This window comes from Carettochelys insculpta, chromosome 26 (genome assembly GCF_033958435.1).
Source record: "Carettochelys insculpta isolate YL-2023 chromosome 26, ASM3395843v1, whole genome shotgun sequence".
NCBI lineage: Eukaryota > Metazoa > Chordata > Testudines > Carettochelyidae > Carettochelys > Carettochelys insculpta.
The window spans coordinates 7,965,092-7,984,984 of record NC_134162.1 but is presented as its reverse complement, the minus strand read 5'-3'; positions in this window follow the sequence as shown (position 1 = coordinate 7,984,984).

The following is a 19,893-nucleotide window of genomic DNA, read 5'->3' as shown; positions in this document are numbered from 1 at the left end:
AAGGGGACACAGGTGAATTGCACTTAAGTACACGCCACCCCAAGCAGCTGTACTTTGACTCAAGTAACTTTCTGGGCACTTTTGCCACCTCTGCCCATTTGTCCCCCTTCCCTTCTGTGGTGTAAGGAATCCCGGGGTGAGACAAGTGCCCCAAGCCCTGTATGGGTGCCTATAGATGGGTTTGAAAATTTCTAATAAGTAAATAAATGTATAAATCAATTTTGGGGACTACTTCAAGAACTCCCCCACCTGCCACCAAAAGGAAAATGGAAGCAACCAACATGATGCTATTTGCTGTCTAACACCCAGATTTCTTTTCCGTAGCACAGCATATTTAGTAGCCATCAAATTATAAGGCAATTACCAGGGCAGGAATGGGAGAAAGTTCAGTGCCATTTCCCTAATGCTTTGTATCCCTTGCTTTACAACCCAGAGAAGGGCTGATGGAAATGTTTCAAATTGGGGAAAATACCATCAGCACCACTGCAATGAAATGCTTTTGGTGTTCTGACTTTTAGCAAGCTATGTTGCCCCAGTCTCACCATGTGTATAGATGTGTCTATGGATATTATTGTATTGCAGTACAACACAGGAGCCCCAGCCATGAACTGGCACCCCACTGTCCTAGGCAATGAATAACGATACATATCTACCTTATATGGGGAGGAAGCCTGGGAGGCATCATGCATTCATGTTTGTAACTGCCACTGAGCTAGGCAGGATGGCCCAGTGGTTAGGGTGTTGATATAGACTGTGCAACAGCTGCATTCATATATAATGTGAGTGTAGCAAATGCTTTCATATCCAGCAGCCCTGGGACCAGGAGGTTGCTGGATATTCAAATATTCTGGATAACAGAGAGGAATACCTAGCAATGCATAACACTAAAGAAAAACAAGATTACATATTAAGAAGCAAACAAAAATATAGGCAGAGTTCTTTTTATAACAACAGTAGTATTGTACACTGTGAACTTATACTGTATTTCTGTATTTATTTGTATTTACTTTCACCATCCTGTACTTACGGAAAATGTAACTAAAATTTACTGATGGTTAAAATGCAGGTTATTGGAGAGTTCCAGATGATACAATGCCAGATATGAAAAGGTTTACGGTATATAGCAGTGCTGTGCTTCAGTTTCCCACTGGTACAATGGGGATAGCACCTTTGTTTTGCCTCACAGGGATGTGGTGAGGCACTCAGAAGCTACAAAAATGGGGGCCATATTAGAATCCAGATAGCGAGATACACAGGCACAAGGTGTTATTGATGTGCCAAACACTATCATCAATACAGTCTCAGTTTATGATCAGTGCCAGTTTCTCCAAGGTACTGCACCACTGTCTAAGAACCATGAAGGAACTGGACTACAGAGTTATTCGTTAATACAGTGACAAGCCATCCTGGAATCCATGTGTCTCACAAGCTCCCAACCCGCACCCTGCCCCCACCCACACAACTAGAGAACTGCCAGTTAATAGACAGATGCTTAATTCCAGCATGTCAGGTGACCCACCAGCCTCACTGTTTTGCTGTTTATGTTGGTTTACTGTTAAAAAGAGCAGAGAGGATCTGAACTCAGCTTCAAATTTCTCTTTCCTGTCTCTCTCTCTCTCTTTTGGAGCCAATATGGATTTTCTCTCTGGTATTTCTGACCAGGCCCCTTGCTGTGCTGCTTCCAGTGAACATTAACAAAGGTGAGCCAGAGAGATCCCAACTCAAAGGTGGTGGGGGGGTTGTCTCTGAGCTCTGGGGCCGGGCAGGGAGTTGATGCAGAAGGGGCCCTGACCAGAATTCTCTGTAAGCCATCCCCTCATGCAGCAGCTCAAGAGAGATTCACATGCCGCCCAGCTGATTAGTAGAGCACAGCTCGGTTTTTTCTGTTTACTGGTGGTGCACATGCCATGGCGCATATAACAAAATTTATTCTGCAAATAGAGGAATAGCTTAAAGGGAACATAGTTCCTGACCTTCGGGTGACAAACAGACCCTCTTCAGGCCCTCCTGCTTCTCCTCGTCCCCGGGATGTGCATGGGGGGGAGGCATACCTGGGGGCTGGCAGTGCATCACTTCCAAGAGACTGCTGCTCACTTCCAGACAGGTGTGAGTGGGACTGCTAATTGCAGAGATGAGAAATGGGGCCTGACATAAAAAGTTTGCTCACCCCTGCTCTATGGCACCAGCTTGGTTTCCATTCACACCCTCCTTCCAGGCTTCTTTGTAGAGGGTTTCACCTATTCCCAGGCCCTCCGGCCAGCTCAGTCCACAGATCAGACTCCCAAAGCAATTTCAGGTTCTGTGACAGGATACACAAACAGAGCCAGAGGGGCTGTGACGTGGCTGGTGCAAAGCCAGCAGACTCCGTGTTCAGATTGCTAGTTCAAATGAGTCAACTACAGAGCCCTGCCTGCCCTTTGCCAGCCCAGTGAGAAGATACTGACCTCATTATTCAGCACAGCGTCTAACTAGCTTTAACTTTAAGCATGTACTTAAGTCCAATTCAAATCAACAGGACTTATGCATATGCTTGACTTTAACCCTATGTTTAAATGAGCTCCTGAATAAGGGTCAATAATAATAATAAAATATTTCCCACAGAAATTATACATCCATAGAGTTTAAGGCCAGAAGGGCCAATTATGATTGTCTAGCCTGACCGCCTGTGTAACACAGGGCAGAGAATTTCACTCAGTGTTTCCTGCACTGAGCTCAGTATAAAATGTACACCAATGGTGGTCGATCTATCTATCTATCTATTTTCTCTAAACAGGTCCCATCAGTGCCTCCACCAGGGCCTCCCACCTGCTGGCAGAAATGCCAGCTGTGCTGCAATGTGAGACCTTTCTGGGGCAAGATTTCAGGGCACTGCCAGCCCCCCCCACAAGCTAAAGACCCAAGGTGAAAAACTGTCCAATCCATCCCAAGGTAGAAACTCAGCAATAATCTGTGACTTGCAGGAGAAGAGGGTCTGAAGAGCTGATCTCTGCACCCATTGCAAGGGGATAAGCATTAAGTCCATATCACGCGCGTGACATTGTCTCTGCAAAATGCCTACCTGGCCAGACCCAAGGAAAGCTTTGTCCCCTTCTAATCTCCTCACCTCAGTCCCTCTCCACAGACTGTCCCCACCTGCCCACCCTAACGACGCATCGCAGCTCCTAACGAGACGGAACTGCTGCCAGATGAAATATATTACTATTAAATACTTAATTCTTCTAGTGAGCGGAGAGCAGCCAGTATGAATACGATTATTAAAGAAAATTACTTTGGCTGATCAGATATTTCTGCATACTAATTTCTGACCCTTCTTCCCTCTCTGCTTGCTTCTCATCCCTTAGAGACCAGGACAGATAAAATTCCATCACAAATAGCTGATTACTGGGGCTTGCATTAAAATCAAATTTTTTTCCTCTCGGCACTAATGTCCTTGCCTTGAGTACAGACAGCAGCAGCTGTCAAAAAAAAAGAGAAAAGAAAAAAGAAAAAAAGAAAATCTCGGAATGGGCCTAGATTTGAATTCCCTCCGAACTTTAGAATGCGGGTGGAGGGTGAGAATACGGCCCTAAATTCTGAACCAGTGCCAGTCACCAGCAACCCAAATTCAAAAGCCCCACATGTCACTATCTGGATCCAAATTTGGCATCTCAGGTTTCACTCTAGATAAAACTGCCTGTTCCCCCTCCCCTCCCTGACATCCCTTACAAATATGTTATCCACACATCCTTCCTTTTCTGGGACATGGCCCCACTAGCAGGCAAGCCCCTCATTAGCTGGGTGTGTAAGAATAGACAAAGTAGCACAAATTCATCCTGGCAGTAATGCAGCTGATTTCACTGGTGGTTGGACATATGGACTGGATGCTATCATGATTCCTCATTAGACAGACAGAGGAGGGTCCCATAAACTTAACCTCAGTTGGAAACCTACCAGGCTTCCTCACTCTAAATTGAATTTTTCTGCTTACCTGCATGCCATGTTGTGTTTGTAGAAGGGTTACCATAGTTAACCTTTCAAAAAAGAGGACACCCCACAGAGTGAGTGTATCTGTATCAGTATCTACCAGCTCATGCTGTATTAATGTACAGGTTGAACCACTCTCACCCAGCACCCTCAGGACCTGACCAGTGCCAGGCAAGAGAATTTGCCATACTAGAGGAGGTGAATATTGCCTAGCACATTACCAACACTTCCACTGCTTGATGGGCTCTTAAAAGACATTTGAGGGTATATTAGCACTAAATAACAGCACAGAACACTGAGAGCCAGGACTTGTGGCTGGAAACAAACTTTATAGCACCGTGGGAAACTTGGCGTGGCTGTCCGGCTAACTAAAATTATGCTGGGTTACAGAGGTTGCTGGGTGAGAGAGTTCTGGATTAGAGAGGTTCAACCTGTACTATCTTTACTAAAATGCATTAACACAATGTTAGTTAGTAAGGACTCATACAAATACACTCCCTTTCTGGAACAGCAACGAAGGGTCCTGTGGCACCTTACAGACTAAGAAAAGTTTAGAGCATGAGCTTTCATTAGTTAACTCACTTCTTTCTGGAAGGTACTCTTTTTTATATGGTAGTCCTAGTTTGTGGCATTGGGCTCTCCCTGTGCCAAGCCTTTCAGATATGCCCTCCCCTACCCATATGAGGCTGTCTGCCTTTGGCCACTGAGCATGAACATGTCCCATGGGCCTCTATATCTCTGAGAGAGTCACAGCCAAACATATAGGACATGAGCAATCACCAGGAGGCTCAAGGAAGATGCTAAAAATAACCTATCCACCCCCTCCCCAATCGTGTAAACCTCCAATTTACCTGTTTTTCTAAAAAGACACTTGTGGAGGTGTCACCGCACCGAAGCTATAATTTTAGCTTGCACTTGTTAATTCCCAGGTCTGGCTCCATAGCACTCATCTCAATGGGGGATCCTGTCCACAGTGCCGCTCTCTCCTTGTGCCTCTGGGAAAAGTCTGCAGGGGAAGAAAAGGTGATTGTGTCTCTTGCAGGGAGGGTGTGCATGTATACAGGGACCTTCTTCAAAGGCCTGTCTCCAAACCCTGATTTTTATGCAGACCTCCTGGACCCAACATGGTGTAAAGCAGAGGATGCTCAGTGGGCACTGATGGATGGGCATGTAAATGCCACAGGGATCGATAGGCACATTATAGACAAATAAAAGGGCACAGAAACTTTGCCTTCTTGTTCATCTGCCTAGATCCAATCACTGAGAATCAAAGATTATTTCCAGCCAATCTCTGCCTGGGAGCCTCTGGGCTGGTTATTATCAGGGGTGAGCAAACTTTTTCCATCACGCCCCTCGTTTTGTCCCTGTCTAATGTAATCCAAACTGATAGAAATTTTGGTTATCTTCATATGAAAAAAAAAAACACTTTCAGCAAGTTAAGAAAATAAGTCTGTAAAATGTAAAATCTTCATTAATCAGTATAGAAATGTGAATACACAGACATAAAAACAGTCATAGATTTCAACATTTTTAATGAGAGGGATGAGCCTGAGACCCAGCAGCCCATCGTGCTGTGCCCACCTTGTGAAATTTCACACCCCCCCAAGGGGGCCCGCCCCCACTATGCACACCCCTGGGCTATCTCATGCCTTTTTCTAATAAACGATGCCACAAAATAACCCACTGTGTTGGCAAAACTTGGCATTTTAAAGACAATAGGGTGGAGAACTCAATGGGCAAAGGAGACAGAATACCACTGTCAATGTATGGATGGTCCTTGCAGGTCAGAGCTTTGACACTCAGAAATTACAGACATAGACAGAGGGGTAACGTTAGACTCTTGTGTGCTGTAAAGCAACAGCCGGGTAAAAGGAGTTTGGAATCTCAGCACTTAGTTCTGCTGTTGACCTGTTACAGACCAAATCGGACTCCATGCCTAGATTTTCCCAAATCCAACCCTGGCTTTGAGCTTTTGTGCCCAGTGGGCTGACCAGGTGACATTTACCCATGCTTCGGAGGTGGAACATACTTTACCAAGTCCACGTTTTCTAATCTCATAGCATCGTGAGATTAAAGTCAGCCCAGTGTCCCAGCTTTTGAGCTCCTTCTGAAAGCTGACAGCCCTCTGAGCACACCCGGTCCAGAGCTGTTGCAGGATTCAAGTCCCAAGGATCTATATACACAAGGGCCAGGAATGTTTATTTTTCCTTATTGACTTTCTCCAAATAAATCCAGGGAAGGCAGAAAGGGGCTCTCTGGCAGCAGCTGTTTACCCAGTGTTTATGATAAAGAGCCTTCTCCATAGCAACAGGTGGCAATGCGCCTCTCTCCAGGAAATGCTAGGAGGGGCCTTGGCAACAGCTTAATTTATTTATTTATTTGTTAGCAAGGGGCCATATCTATCTGTCAAAGAATATCGTCCAAGGAAGTTGTAGCAGCAGCTCTCCCAGGACAGAGCCAGGCTTGTGGTGCTGCACATGGATATGTGCACACAAATTCCCCGGGAGAACTGTCTGCAGACAGAAAAACACACCTAGGCCCATGCAGCAACACGCACACATGGAAGTACCCGCACACATACAGGCCCATGGAACAAAGATGCTTACGCGTAGGTGCATGGGCACACACACACACCCTGACATCACCCAGACTTGTTTTTCTTTTACTGACACCATTTTCACGTCCGTGTAACTCTGTTCACTTCAGCAGATGTAGCGCTTGCAAACACTCTTTGACAAAGAATGAATGGACATAGAGCAGACATCAGAAAACTCCAAATACACAAACCTGGCAGCCAGCACTTTAACGGAGTGGGCCATTCTGTTAAAGACCTGAAAGTTCATGTTCTACTGAAAAGGGACTTTAACAACAGCGTACAGAGGGAATGCTCAGAACTAATATTCATGTTCATATTCGACACATTGACACATGGTTTGAACAGGGACAGCAATTAGCTGACCCATTATACTAACAGAGGGATAGCCGTGTTAGTCTATATGCTATCAAAACAAAAAAAGCAGTCCAGTAGCACTTTAAAGACTAACAAAATAATTTATTAGGTGATGAGCTTTCATGGGATAGACCCACTTCTCGTATGACTATGGTCTGAAGAAGTGGGTCTATCCCACAAAAGCTCACCACCTAATAAGTTATTTTGTTAGTCTTTAAAGTGCCACTGGTCTGCTTTTTTGTTCTGACCCATTGTAAGGGCTGTTTTACATACTTTGATGTTTTATCTAACTCTTAACTTCCCCACCCTATAACCACCCCCACCATCCCTCTGCTCTTCTAATTTGCCAACCTTGATAACAATTTTTGTGATCTGTCAACCTTGATAACAATTTTTGGACCTCTGTGCTTTATATATTGAGTCTGTTCTGGTATGGCTATGATCTGAAGAAGTGGCTCTGTCCCTGAAAGCTCATCACCTGATAAAGTATTTTGTTAATCTTTAAAGTGCTACATGACTGCTTTTTTGTTTTGCTTTATAGCAGAGTGGGTGAGAAGAGTGTTAGCTCCAGTGGACCTCTTGTGGATTTACAGCAGGGTGAGCACGCGGGAATCAGGCCCATTTTATGCAGAACACCTTGACGTGGTCTGTTTAAGAAGCCCGGCACTGCTCATGTTTTGAACTATAAAGCCGTGTGACATTTGTTTCCAATATCTTCAAACCTGGGTGGGGGGCGTGGGGAAAGTCTAAATCCATCCTTAGTCACCTCAACAAGGAACACGATTTCCTATGTCTCCCATTTCAGTCAGAAGTGAAAAGTGTGAGATAGTTAAGGCCAACCACCCAGTCTTATTCAGAACCACTAAGTAATGCCAAACACTTCCCTCCTCTAGAGAAGCAGCAGCTGCAGTGACAGTGTCCTTTTAAATCCATGAAGTACAAGAATGATTGCAGTGAAGTTGCACTTGTCCACTATATTTGTACAGCACCTAGCGCAATGGGGCCCTGTGGCTTGACTGGGGCTTCTAGGCACTATGATAATACAACTGATTTATTATTATTATCATCTAGCCCATCAACTGTGCTGGTTATCAAGTAGATCTGCAAGTACTTGACAAAGAAGGTTAATATCATTGTTCCCGTTTTACAAATGGGGAAACTGAGCCACAGAGGGGAATCAGCTTGCCCAAAGTCACCCATCCGGCCAGTGGCCAAGCTGTGAATAGAACCTGTTAGGTATAAGGTCTTTGCTGTTCTATACTCTTCTGTGATACAACCATTGTACAGCTGCAGAACCCTGTAATCTGTTGGGTTATAAGGTGTGTGCCCGGCAATGTCCTGTATTGGTGCACTACACTGTCTGTAAAATTTGTGCCAGTTTATTCTGGCTAATCAATGCAAATTCAACTTGACCCGGTCTGGGCTGTTGGCATGTGATTTGGATATGGATCCGGGTAAGCCCACAAGTGGGAAGTCTCAGGGTTGTGGGTGAGCAATTCTGAGAAGAGCAAGAGGCAGACACCAACTGGACAGAGGTGATGGGAAAAAAAACAACCCCCAAAGAGCTACCCTGGGGAACTCCTTGCCAGAAGATGTCATGAGGCCAGCAGCTCTGAAGGATTCCTAAAAAGCTGACGTTCAGATGAATAACAAGAATAGTTAAAATAATTAAATTTAATCTAGAATTTGGAAAGGACATAAACCCTCATGTTTTAGCGCACAAGCCAATCTCTAACTGAAAGAAGACAGGAGGCAATTCTTCTGGGAGATGAGGGAGAGTTATTTCATAAGGCTTGGTCTACACTAGGCAGGTAAGTCAATTACAGATACACAATTCTAGCTATGGCAATTGTTTAGCTACAGTCGACGTATCTGCAAACAACTTCTGAAGCAGACAGTAGAAGCCATGAATGGAGCTGGGATCTGGACTTGATGGACCACAGGTCTGATGCAGTCTGGCAGTTTCTAGGTTTTATAAGCAAGCAAGCCCAGGGCCAGGATCACTGTAAGGATAACATTGTCCTCATCTGTACCATTTTCTTGATGGCGCAGGCTCTTTTTCTCACTGCATGCCCTGAATAATCTGCATCCCAGAGCTGGCATCCAGAGCCTCTTTTCATCCTCCTGTGAAGGGGAAGAGGACTTGCTTCTCCCGTTCTCTGCTCTGCCAGACCTCTCCAGGGGGAATCATTCCCTGATAAGAAGTTGATTTCACCTGAGGCCTGGAACATTAACTCTGACACTGCAAAGGGGATGTTTTATTGCCCTGGAATATTTCTGCATCTCTAACATCTCTCCTCCCCCATCCCCCCATGACAATTAAAAGCATCTCTTCAGTTAACTCTTTGAATCTTGCCCAGTGGCAGGCTGGTTGGCTGTATAGCACAGAAACGAACACATTCTGGTTACATTTCATCCCCCTGTTCTATCCAGGGTCTTCAACACGAGCCACTAGCCACATGTGGTTATTTGGCCAGTTGAGTGTGGCTAGCTGGCTTGAACAATAAGTATATTTTCAGAATTATGTGGCTTCAGAAGTGAGTGGACACCATGGGTCTATGTTATAACAATCTAGTCTGTGGCCAATATTTTAATGGCTGCAGACTCATCAAAAACCTGAACTGTACCTCTGTTAATGATGCATTTTATCCTATAAACCTATGCTATGTTTCCTTGCAGCTGTCAGAGGGATATATACAAAATCTAGATGGGGTTATTCAACTGTTTTTAGCTTCAGTAAAATGATATGGCAGCAGTAGCAGTGTGGGAAGTCCAGTAGGTATAGACTCATAGAACGCTAGACCTGGAAAGGACCTCAAGAGGTCATTGAATCTAATCCCCTGCCCTCATGGCTGGACCAAGCTGTGTTTAGACCATCCATGATAGATGTCTATTTAACTTGCTCTTAAATATCTCCAGTGATGGAGATTCCACAACCTCCCATTTGAGTTAGTATTTAGTCAGTGTCACAGAACAGTTAGGGGTGATGTCCACAACTTACGGCATCCATACACAAGGAGGGGTTTGACAAAGCAACTCCATATGCCACGCCTGACTGAAGTCATGGCCTTGTGGTCCACAAGGATACAAGAGGTCCAACATAAGACGATTGGACTGCCAGATGTTTTCACCTGGAGTAGGTCTGATAGAGAACGCTGTTGTCTGGGAAGGGCTGCCTACATGGTCTGTGAGTTTATAGGAAAGGTTCTCCCATCCCTGCTGTTAAGCCATCTCCCTAAGAGGTGGCAGCTATGCTGATGGAATCATTCTTCCCTCAACCTACTGCTGGGGTTAGGCTGGCTTAGCTATGTTCCTCCGGTCTGGATTTTTGGCAGCTCTGACAGATGCAGCCATGGGGATGTAAATGTTCAGCACGGAGCAGACCTCCTTTTCTCTTGCACTAACAGGAAAACCTGAAAAGGATCAGAATTTGGATGCACTCAGGAGAAGTACCCAAAAGTTTGGCTTGTTCTTCCAACTTCTCAACTCTGCACCAAGGGAGGAATGGAGCTTTGGTTGGAAAAGTTTTGGAGGAGATCTTTGGTTCATTTGGTTCTGGTCTCAATTAAATACGGCATGAGACGAATCTTTCTTTTAGTACTTGACACAAAAGGTCCATGACAATAGAGAGGAGGGAAGGGGGAATACCCAAACAGAGGAGAACTTTCAAACAAAAGGTTTGGTTTAAAAGCCAGGGATTGAGTCAACTCCCACTCATCCAAGTGTCACATGGATGCATAATCCATCCATTTTAGTTGTTACACCAGGTGTAGTAAAATCAGAACAAGGCCTTAACTGGGGGAAAAGTTGTACACTTCTGTAGCCCCATTCTTGTCACCCACGTTCAAGAGCGACATGCTCAAACATGAACAGGTGCAGAGAAAGGTCACGGGAGGCCTGTCTTATGAGAGGAGAGTACAAGAGCTAGGAGTGTTGCAAGTAACCAGTTGATCCTAGGTCCTGTTTAGAACTGAATCACTTAGAATGGAGTTCTCAAATGTCATTGCAGTACAAACCCCTTCTGATAATGAAACGTACAACACGATCCCAGGAGGTGACACCAGAGGTGACCAGTGTGAAGATTTGAGGGGTAACACCAGGCTAGGAGGGACTCTGGGAGTGCATGAGGCCCCCCTCTGTGCACGCCCCCACATGTCGCTATGGTTAGGAGGACCGTCCATACCATTTTGGCTGGGACAGTCCCATATTTCAGGTGGCCAGGAAGGCACCTGTGTGTCCCCCAGTCGTTTTTATGATTTTAATGGGACCTAGTGCCCCGGGCAGCCACCCCTCCAGCCAGGGAGACCCCTCTGTCCCAAGGCAGGGCTGCAACCCCATTCTGGCTCCCTATGGCTTGGGGAAGCTGGGATGCTCAGCAGCAGGGCCACAGCCCCACTCCTGGCTCCCTGCAGCATGGGGAGAAGTTGGGAGCCTCACCTGCAGGGCTATAATCCTGCTCCTGGAGCCTGGAGGCCTGGGGCAGCTGGGGAGGTCCCCTGTGGGGCAGCAGTCACTTTCCCAGCACCCGGAGGTGTGGGGCAACCAAGAGGGTTCTCCCACCTTCTGCAGGGCAACCGTTCTGGTGCCCTGTGGCATGGGGCAGCCAGGGGGCTGAATTTGCTTGGCAGCTGCATCTGGGGAGCTGCCCCCCCCAGCCCGGGTGTTCCATATTTGGCCTTGCTATGGGCAAGTCTGAAGCCTGAGTCTGCCCAAGACCTGTCACCCTGGTGTGCAGTGGGGAGACAAGCCCTTGGCTCCCTTCCGCCACAGATGGACAGGCCCAAAGTGGACAGGGGCCTGTAGACATAGCCCTTCCACACAGGGCTGAAGCTGAAGCGATGGCCACAGGTCCCAGCAAATCTAACGGCAGACCATTTGGGGGCCCCTACCCACAATTTGGGAACCGCTGAATCTTAGACCATTAGTTCTTAATTCAGGAGTCATGAACAGGGTCGAACGGGCAGACAGAGCCATTTCTTTCATTGTGGCTAGAGAGAGCCCCAACCTTATTAACAGAATTGCTCAGGAAATGATTTTTTTTTTTTTTAGAAAAGTTTTAGGTGAAAATAAAAAACAAGGGTGTCGTATATCAACACATTGTCTTTTTGAATGTTTTTGGATTTTTACAGACAAATAAACAAAAATGATAATTTTTTTGATTTGCAGATTTAAAATATTTTTTACAACACCCCATAGACAAACATAGGCTACCCTCCCCCGTCCCCCCCGGACAAAATTGCTGTTACATTTAGAAGCCATTTTCTATTGAAAATAAATATTCTGCTGAAATATTTGGTGCCAGCTTCCCTGGTAAGACTGGTGACATTGGTCAGACATTTGAAAACTACTGAGGAACATGGCTCTCCTCTCGGTTCCCAAGAGGCAGGAGAGAAACTGCCAATATTCTCTGTGCAGTGGTGCCATTGCCTGACTTTTCCCATGGCCCCTAACCACTACCTTCACGCTAAGTTTTCAGCCTGTCACCTGCTTCCCCGGCAGAGAGCGGATTGTTAACTTGTCCTGACATGGGTAAGGAGAAGCCCCTCCCTACCCTTGATAACTCATGGCAGCAACACTTGCACAAATCTTTAATTGTTTAGTTTAAAGAATTGTGTTTTGACCGCAAGGGGATTTTGGCTGGAGCTCAAGAACTGATAATGATATTTTGCTGCCAAGATGTCTTCTTGGCTCTGCCTGTGTAAATGCACACTTCTGAGACGCTCCAATTAACTGCATCAGCTCTCACTGAGTGAGAGAGAGAGAGAGAGAGAAATATTATGTCTTTTGAAAGAAAGAAAGAAAGGAAGGAAGGAAGAAAGAAAGAAAGAAAGGAAGAAAGGAAGGAAGAAAGAAAGGTTTGAGTAAACTAATGCAGATTTAGTGTTTAACCCACGGTTGAAGATGGAATCCCAAGAAAGTGACACATGGGGCTGAGAGTCCTAGCACTGTTCCAACGACCAAAGCCAACCATGCTCTCCAGTTAATGATTCCACAGCCCATTGACTTTGAGAACAGAAGCCCCTTTCCTTCTATCCCTAGCAGGCTAGCCATGACACTCAGGGACTCAAATGGGCCCTTAAGCCTGGGGAATACGTAATAAGTCCAGTATTAGAAGACTGGAGGATGCCTTTGCTCTCTGCTGCTGCTACCCTCATACTTTGTTGGCAACCTGTTCCCCTTCACCTTCCCTGCTTCTCTGGCTCCCCACTGGGACTGACATGTCTTACTGTGTGGAAGGCAGCCCTGGTAGAGGGAGGTGAGTCTTACACACAGTGAGGGCTGTCAGCTCGATGGAGAAGCAACAGGGGGCCTGAGAGTCAAAAGTTTTCATTCTCAGCCTTAAAAGGACAAAAAAGTTTGGGAAGGTAGAAGTGGTTCATCCTTGGTGGAGCTCAGCTGATGTCAGTGGAGTTGCATCAGGGAGAGGAATGGCTCAAGGAGTTTAAAGGGCAAAATGAAGGGCACGAAAATACAGGAGCAGGGATTGTGCTCCTCATGTCCTGCCAGACAGGCTGTAAACAGGCCTCAGCTTTTGAATCTGGAGGGAAAAAATCAGAGCAGCCAGCTATGAGCTCATAGCTCTATCAGTCCCAGCCTGTCCCAGAAGAAGGTGCTCTAGGGCAACGTTTCGGGAACCCTGTGTTCTGCCTGACATCGTTTAGTGAGGTGGCAACCTGGTCTCTGTACCAAAAAGGTTGAAAAATCCTGTTGTAGGTGGTTGGGGAGCTGATGGTTATTCCAGGCCCAGCCTATCTCAGCAGAAGACATTTTAGGGGGTGGTGCAGGAACCTTTCTTAGGTGGGAACTCCCAGCCAGGGTTCCCTCTAATTTTTTCCAATCATGTGTGGAATAAATTTTATTATGTGCACCATCAATAGAAACACAGGCTGTGGGCGCTCAACAAATCAGCTGGGCAGCACCGACTCCCTACTGGTTGGCTGCCCAAGTACTCCATTTACAGATAACACTGCTCCCAGCTTTTCCAGAGGTCATCCCTCTTCCCAGAGGATGCTACAGACTACGGGGTGCCTCCATCTCCCCTGCAGCAGGTGCTATAGAAAAAGAACTAGTAGTGGTGGCTAATCTAGTGGAGGGAAAGAGAGAGAAGTCTTGCACAGTGCTGTTCCCAGCCAGCACCTGCTGATCTATGGGCTGGGATGGGGGTAGGTTTTATGGCATACCCTGTATCCTACAGGCGGCCTGTTGCCCACGGATCTCTGTGCATCCCCCGGCTGAAAGAATGTGGAGACTCTCCTTTCACAACGCATTTCAGTTGAGAACGGCTGGAGGGTGGCTCCCCCATTAGCCTCTCTCTCCTTCTCAGTCTTTATGAGTGGCAGAAATAAGGTGAAATAGCAGCTGAACTCCAAAGCACGGTGGGGAAGGGATGGGCCGCATGTGGAGAAATTCCTGGTCAGCTGAGTAAATCAGATCTAGGCTCACACCTCCCCTTTTCCTCCCCTTCTCAGCAATGCAGGGGGAGAGGTAGGGAAGTTCTGGTGGGGGGTTGGAGTGGGACTGGCCAAGTTGTGATTTATCCTCCTGCCTAGTAACACGGTTTAAACTTTGGCCACTTCTCCCTCGCCTTTGACACAGGGAGATAAATGACTCCAGAGACATGCTTTCAGGCTGCCATGTTTGAATGGAGACCAAATAAACAAGGAGCAGCACAGCCAGGAGCGAAACGGACGGGAGATTTACACCGAGCAGCTTTTATAGGGAGGCTAGGAGTCTTGGAGGTGAGGCTTCCCGCCCCGCCCTGCCCCACCCTGCCAACCCGGAGGTTAAAGAGTGGAAAGTTTTTGCCTTTCCCGCAGCAGTTTTAAGGAGTGTTTGCAGAACTCTTCAATGCTTTCCCACTCTCCCTCGCTGCATGGCAGAAGCAGAGGACAGAGAAACCTCCTCCAGCCAAGCTAGAGAACCAAGCTACACCTGTGCAGTGACACTGCTCTGACACCAGCTAGAGGTCACTACTTTCCAGCAGGCCCACTGTTGCGGGGAGGAAGCAGTTGCCCTGAGGCCCAGCATTCCCAGCGGCTGCCAGAGCTCCAGGCCTCTTTGAAATGCAGTGGAAAGGCTGCACCACACAGCTCTGAGAGAGGGGGTGGGGGTCTAGTCCGAGCAGTGCTAAGGGCTAACTGTCATAGGCCCCGCCCCTTCCAATGTTGGCCCCGCCCCTTCTGCCTTTGGCCCCACCCCTTCCAGGGACACGGTTCCCAGCCCCGCTCCCACCTCTTCCCTGCGGCCTGCTATGGCTGTGGGGCCTGCTGCCTTGCAAGGAGCTGAGCTTAACAACAGCACTGCATAACAGCACAGATGTTCCTTGCCAGCTCAGACCGAGGCGCTGGTACAGAGAAGTCTCAAGGAGACTCATCTCTTTATTGTTATTAAATCTGTGGTAGTGCCAGGCATTGGCCAGGATGCCAGTGTGCTAGGTGCTGCACAGACACAGAGCAGAGAGCTGGCTCCTGCCCCAAACTGCTGAACCTCTCGTTGATTTTGATTGTTCCTATCCCTGTCTCTCTGCCATTTCCCGTGTCTCACTACACATACAATCCAGGGAGCTCAGGTCGTGGCCTCACAGGCAGGCCATCATCAGAGCTTGAACCAAAGACCCTCAGCAGCACAGACTTCTGTCACTTGAACTAAAGGAGGGACTCCTCTAAGTGGTAGCAGTAGTGGGGTATTGTACCCCCCGAGCAGAAGGAGGAAGTCTAAGCTTACAGATAGGAAACTGAGGCATGGAGGAGGCTCACAGCTAGGAATTCAGCCCAACTCTCGCAGCTCGCAAGACCATGCTTCTTTCTATGCAGTTCTGCTCACACGACATCCCCTGTGCTTCAGCTTGTTTTGGGGCACCTGCGCTCAGCTCGCCTTGATACGGCAGAACTCATGGATCAGAGCAAGGAATGGAGGTGTGGCAGCAGGGAAAGTGCCTCAAACTGCAGTAGAAGGGATGAGAACGCAGCACTGCCAGAATAAAACAGGTATCCCCCACCCCCCACCACTCCTCACTGACTGCATGTCCCCTGAAAGCCCTCCAAGGGGGTCGGATCCTGGACTGGTGTCTCATGTTACAAGCACTGGAAGACAGGGAGATTTAAGACTGGAGATGCCACACAGTACAGTGCGGTGTTTGTCTGCCTTTGAAATCAGAGGCAGGAAGAGATTGGGGCTGGAGGCACCAACATATTTCTATGAGTTATAGTTCCTTTTTGGCTTTGACGCTGTTTGCATCAGTTCCCCTTGCTCCTGTTGCTCCAGGTGCAGCTCTGTTTTCTTACATGTTAATTTGTTCCTGTGTTATTATCCTGTCCATCACAAGCTACCAGGGGACCCCTTCAACAGCTCCATGATCACTTCCATGAGCCAGTGGGACCCCATTCACAGCAGGACCCTTCACTACGGCATCGGAGAAGTCTTCGAAAAGTCAGAGGGTGGAGCTTATTTGGGCCCTGCTTGGGCTGGTGTAAACCAGGGGTATGACCATTGAAATCAGTACAGCTCAACTGGTGCAAGTGAGGTCAGAATCAGGCCCTGCATGTCTTCTGCTAACATGGAAATGCTGTTTTCTTCGGCCCAGGGGGAATCCTGGCCAGCCAGTTTGGCTGTCTAGAAGTTTAACTTTCTTCTAGGCTGGTGACCACTGGCTGGATTCTGATCTCAGTTATGCCATGTTCGGTCTAGACACCAGTGTAATCTGACCCCATCTCTGTTAACCAGAAGAACCCTTCTGCGAGCCTAACAGAAGGATAGGTCTCCTGTGGACAGGAACTGCCGTACATCAGTAAAGCAAGAAGTACCACTCCATTTAAGAGCAGATCAGACCTTTCTGCTACCCAGGATAACCCTTCCAGTAGGCTGGAGCTCCCTAGTCAGCTAGACATGTTCACTGTTCCTTAAACCTAGGCAAGAAAATCATGGAAATTGTGACCGATGTTACTTCTAATTTTTGCCGTCTGTGCGTGGAATAAATTTTGCTATGTGCACCGAGGCATGTGCGGATGTGCACCATCAATAGACTCTCATGCTGCCAGCTGTAGTTAGCTGTGGGCATTCTACCAATAAGCTCAGCAGCCACCTAAATCAATCCCCAGTATTTAGCTTACAGAGAACACTGGTTGTGACATATGTCTGTACAGTAGACAGGGTGTCTCTGTGCAGCCTGCTTTGTTGATCTACGTTGAATAGAATTATAAAACACTAGAACTGGAAGGAACCTCAAGAGGTCATCAAGTCCAGTTCCCTGCCCTCATGGCACAACCGAGCACCATCTAGATCATCCCTGATAGGTGTCTATCTAACCCGTTTTTAACCATCTCCAATGATGGAGATTCTACCATCACAGAAGGCAATTTACTCCAGTAATTAACCATCCTGACAATATGGGAATTTTTCCTTATGTCCAAGCTAAACCTCCCTTGATGCAATTTAAATCCGTTGCTTCTTGTCCTGTTTCCAGAGGCTAGGGAGAATAATTTTTCTCCCTCCTTCTTGTAACACGCTTTTAGGTACTTGAAAGCTGTTGTTATGTCCCCTCTCAGCCTTCTCTTTTCCAAACTAAACAAATCCAGCTCTTTTAATCTTGCGTCCTAGGTCATATTTTCTAGACCTTTAATCATATTATTTCCTCTTCTCTGGATCTTCTACAATTTCTCCACATCTTTCCTTAAATATGAGGCCCAGAACTGAATACAATACTCTAGTGGAGGCCTAACCAGTGCAGAGTAGAGTGGAAGAATGACTTCTCGTGTCTTGCACACAACATTCCTCTTAAGGCATCCCAGAATCATGTTCGCTTTTTTTGCAGCAGCGTCACACTGTTGACTCATACTCGGCTTGAGGTCCACTACGCCTCCCTACTCCTCTTTCCACAGAACTCCTTCCTAGGGAGTCCCTCCACATTTTGTAAGTGTGAAACTGATGTTCCTCCCTAAGTACAGTACTTTGCATTTGTCCGTATGGAACTTCATTGTATTTGCCTCAGACCATTTCTCCAGTTTGTCCAGATCTTTTTGAATTCTTGACCAGCTCATGCCAGCCTTTTGTGCTTCATCGACTGGAGTCATAACATTCTCGTGCTGTTCTAAACACAACCTCCACCGTAAAGCATTTAGCTGTGTCCACCTATGGCTAAGCCAGTCCACATCCCATTATTGGTCACACTGGGGATTTGTACTGTCCAAGTGCTTCAGAACGGAGCGTTGTGCTATGCAGATGAATGGGAATCAGGCAGCCTGGGGTCTGGTCACACCTTTGCAACTGACTCCCAATATACCAATTCTTGTCTCAGTTTCCAATAATTACAATGGGCAAAATAATCCTATCTTACGCACGCCTTTTGCCTGCTTAGATTGCAAGCTCTTTGATGCAGGGATTGTCTCTGACAATGTGTTCATATAACTTCTTATACAATGGGGCCCTGATCACAATCACTGAGATGCAATTAAAGAAATAATTATATTTGCTCAAAGAAGAGGTTGGCTGGAGCTGCAAAATTAGCATCCAGAATTTGGGACCCCAAAAGTCTGGGAGTCTTTGGCTCTCAGATTTTGATTTGGTCGCACAAACTATTATTACCCACTGTCCATTGCCATTGGGCAGGGAGTGACTTGTAGGCAGGAAGCAGGTAGAGAGAGAAATGTTCCATTTGCCTTTTAATTTCAATGCAATTGTTTTATTTTGTGTTTTATTACAGTGCTGGTGTAAAAAAAATGAATCCCTTAGCCTGAGGGGACCTCTTGTTGGGTTAGAAGTTTTCTTAATCAGAGGCTGGGTAGGAGAGCCATATACACTGTGCTTTTATCACCTAAATGGCTTGTCATTAGACCAAAGAGAGGTCTCCTGGAAGTATGAGGTCTCCTCTTATACCTGAAGGCATTACCTTGGCTACAGTATAATACAGGGGTCAGCAGCCTTTCTGAGGTGGAATACCGAAATTTGACCTTTTGACTTCTTTGTATGGTCCGAGTGCTTCATTAATAAATTAATGCCGATGCAGAGTGTTACCGTTTAGGGGGTGGTTGGCAGCAGTAGCTGGTCTTTTGTTAATCCACAGGCAGCCTGGCTTTGAGCAACCTCCCAGTTGCATGGAGGGAGAGGTGGGTGGGGCCGAGCTCCTGCCTTCTGTGCCGATGCAAATCGGCTCATGTGGCACTCTTGGCACCTGTGCCAGGGCTTGCTGAAGCCTGATATAATACATCTGGGGACTTCAGTCAAATCCTAAAATATAGCAATAGCTCCTTTACCCAAGGAAACCTCTGGCATCAAGACACCGCCACTTTAACTCCGCTATATTACAGCTCAGGATCCAGTACTGCTAGTTAAAAAATCTCGAGTAATCCCTACCTCACCTCAAAATCATGCGATCTTAATAATACATTTGGAGGGTTTATTTATTTTTTAATTTGTCTTCTGATTTTGATGCTTTAAGAAAAAGCAAAAACACCAAATACCATGGTACTAGCAATAAAACCATGAGCATCTCTCTAATTTTTTCCATCTGTGGTGGAATAAATTTTGTTATGTGCACCACCAAGAGAAACACATGCTGCCAGCTGTGGGCACTCTGCTAATCAGCTGGGCAGCATTTGAATGATGCCTGGGCAGCAGTCCAAGCACTCAACTTATAGGGCACACTGGCATCAGCAATATGTGGCATCAGAGATCCTCCATTACTGGGACATAATTGTTTCACACTGGGTACTTTACAGCTAAGCATAAGAAAACCTACAACACTGTGGCATTAAGAGACAGATGCTCCAAAAAGCTGACCATGTTGGTGCTGAGCTCTTTTGAACATACAGCTCCACTTGCGTTGCCTCTCAGTTCTCACAATCTAGGAATGACCCAGGAGCCTCTGGCAGTGTAACACACACTGGGTGGTGTGAGCCATCAGCATTCTGCTAACTGCTCTCTCTCAGATTCTGATCTCAGTTAGACTGGTGTCACCCCTGATCTGCAGAGAGTTACCCTGCTAT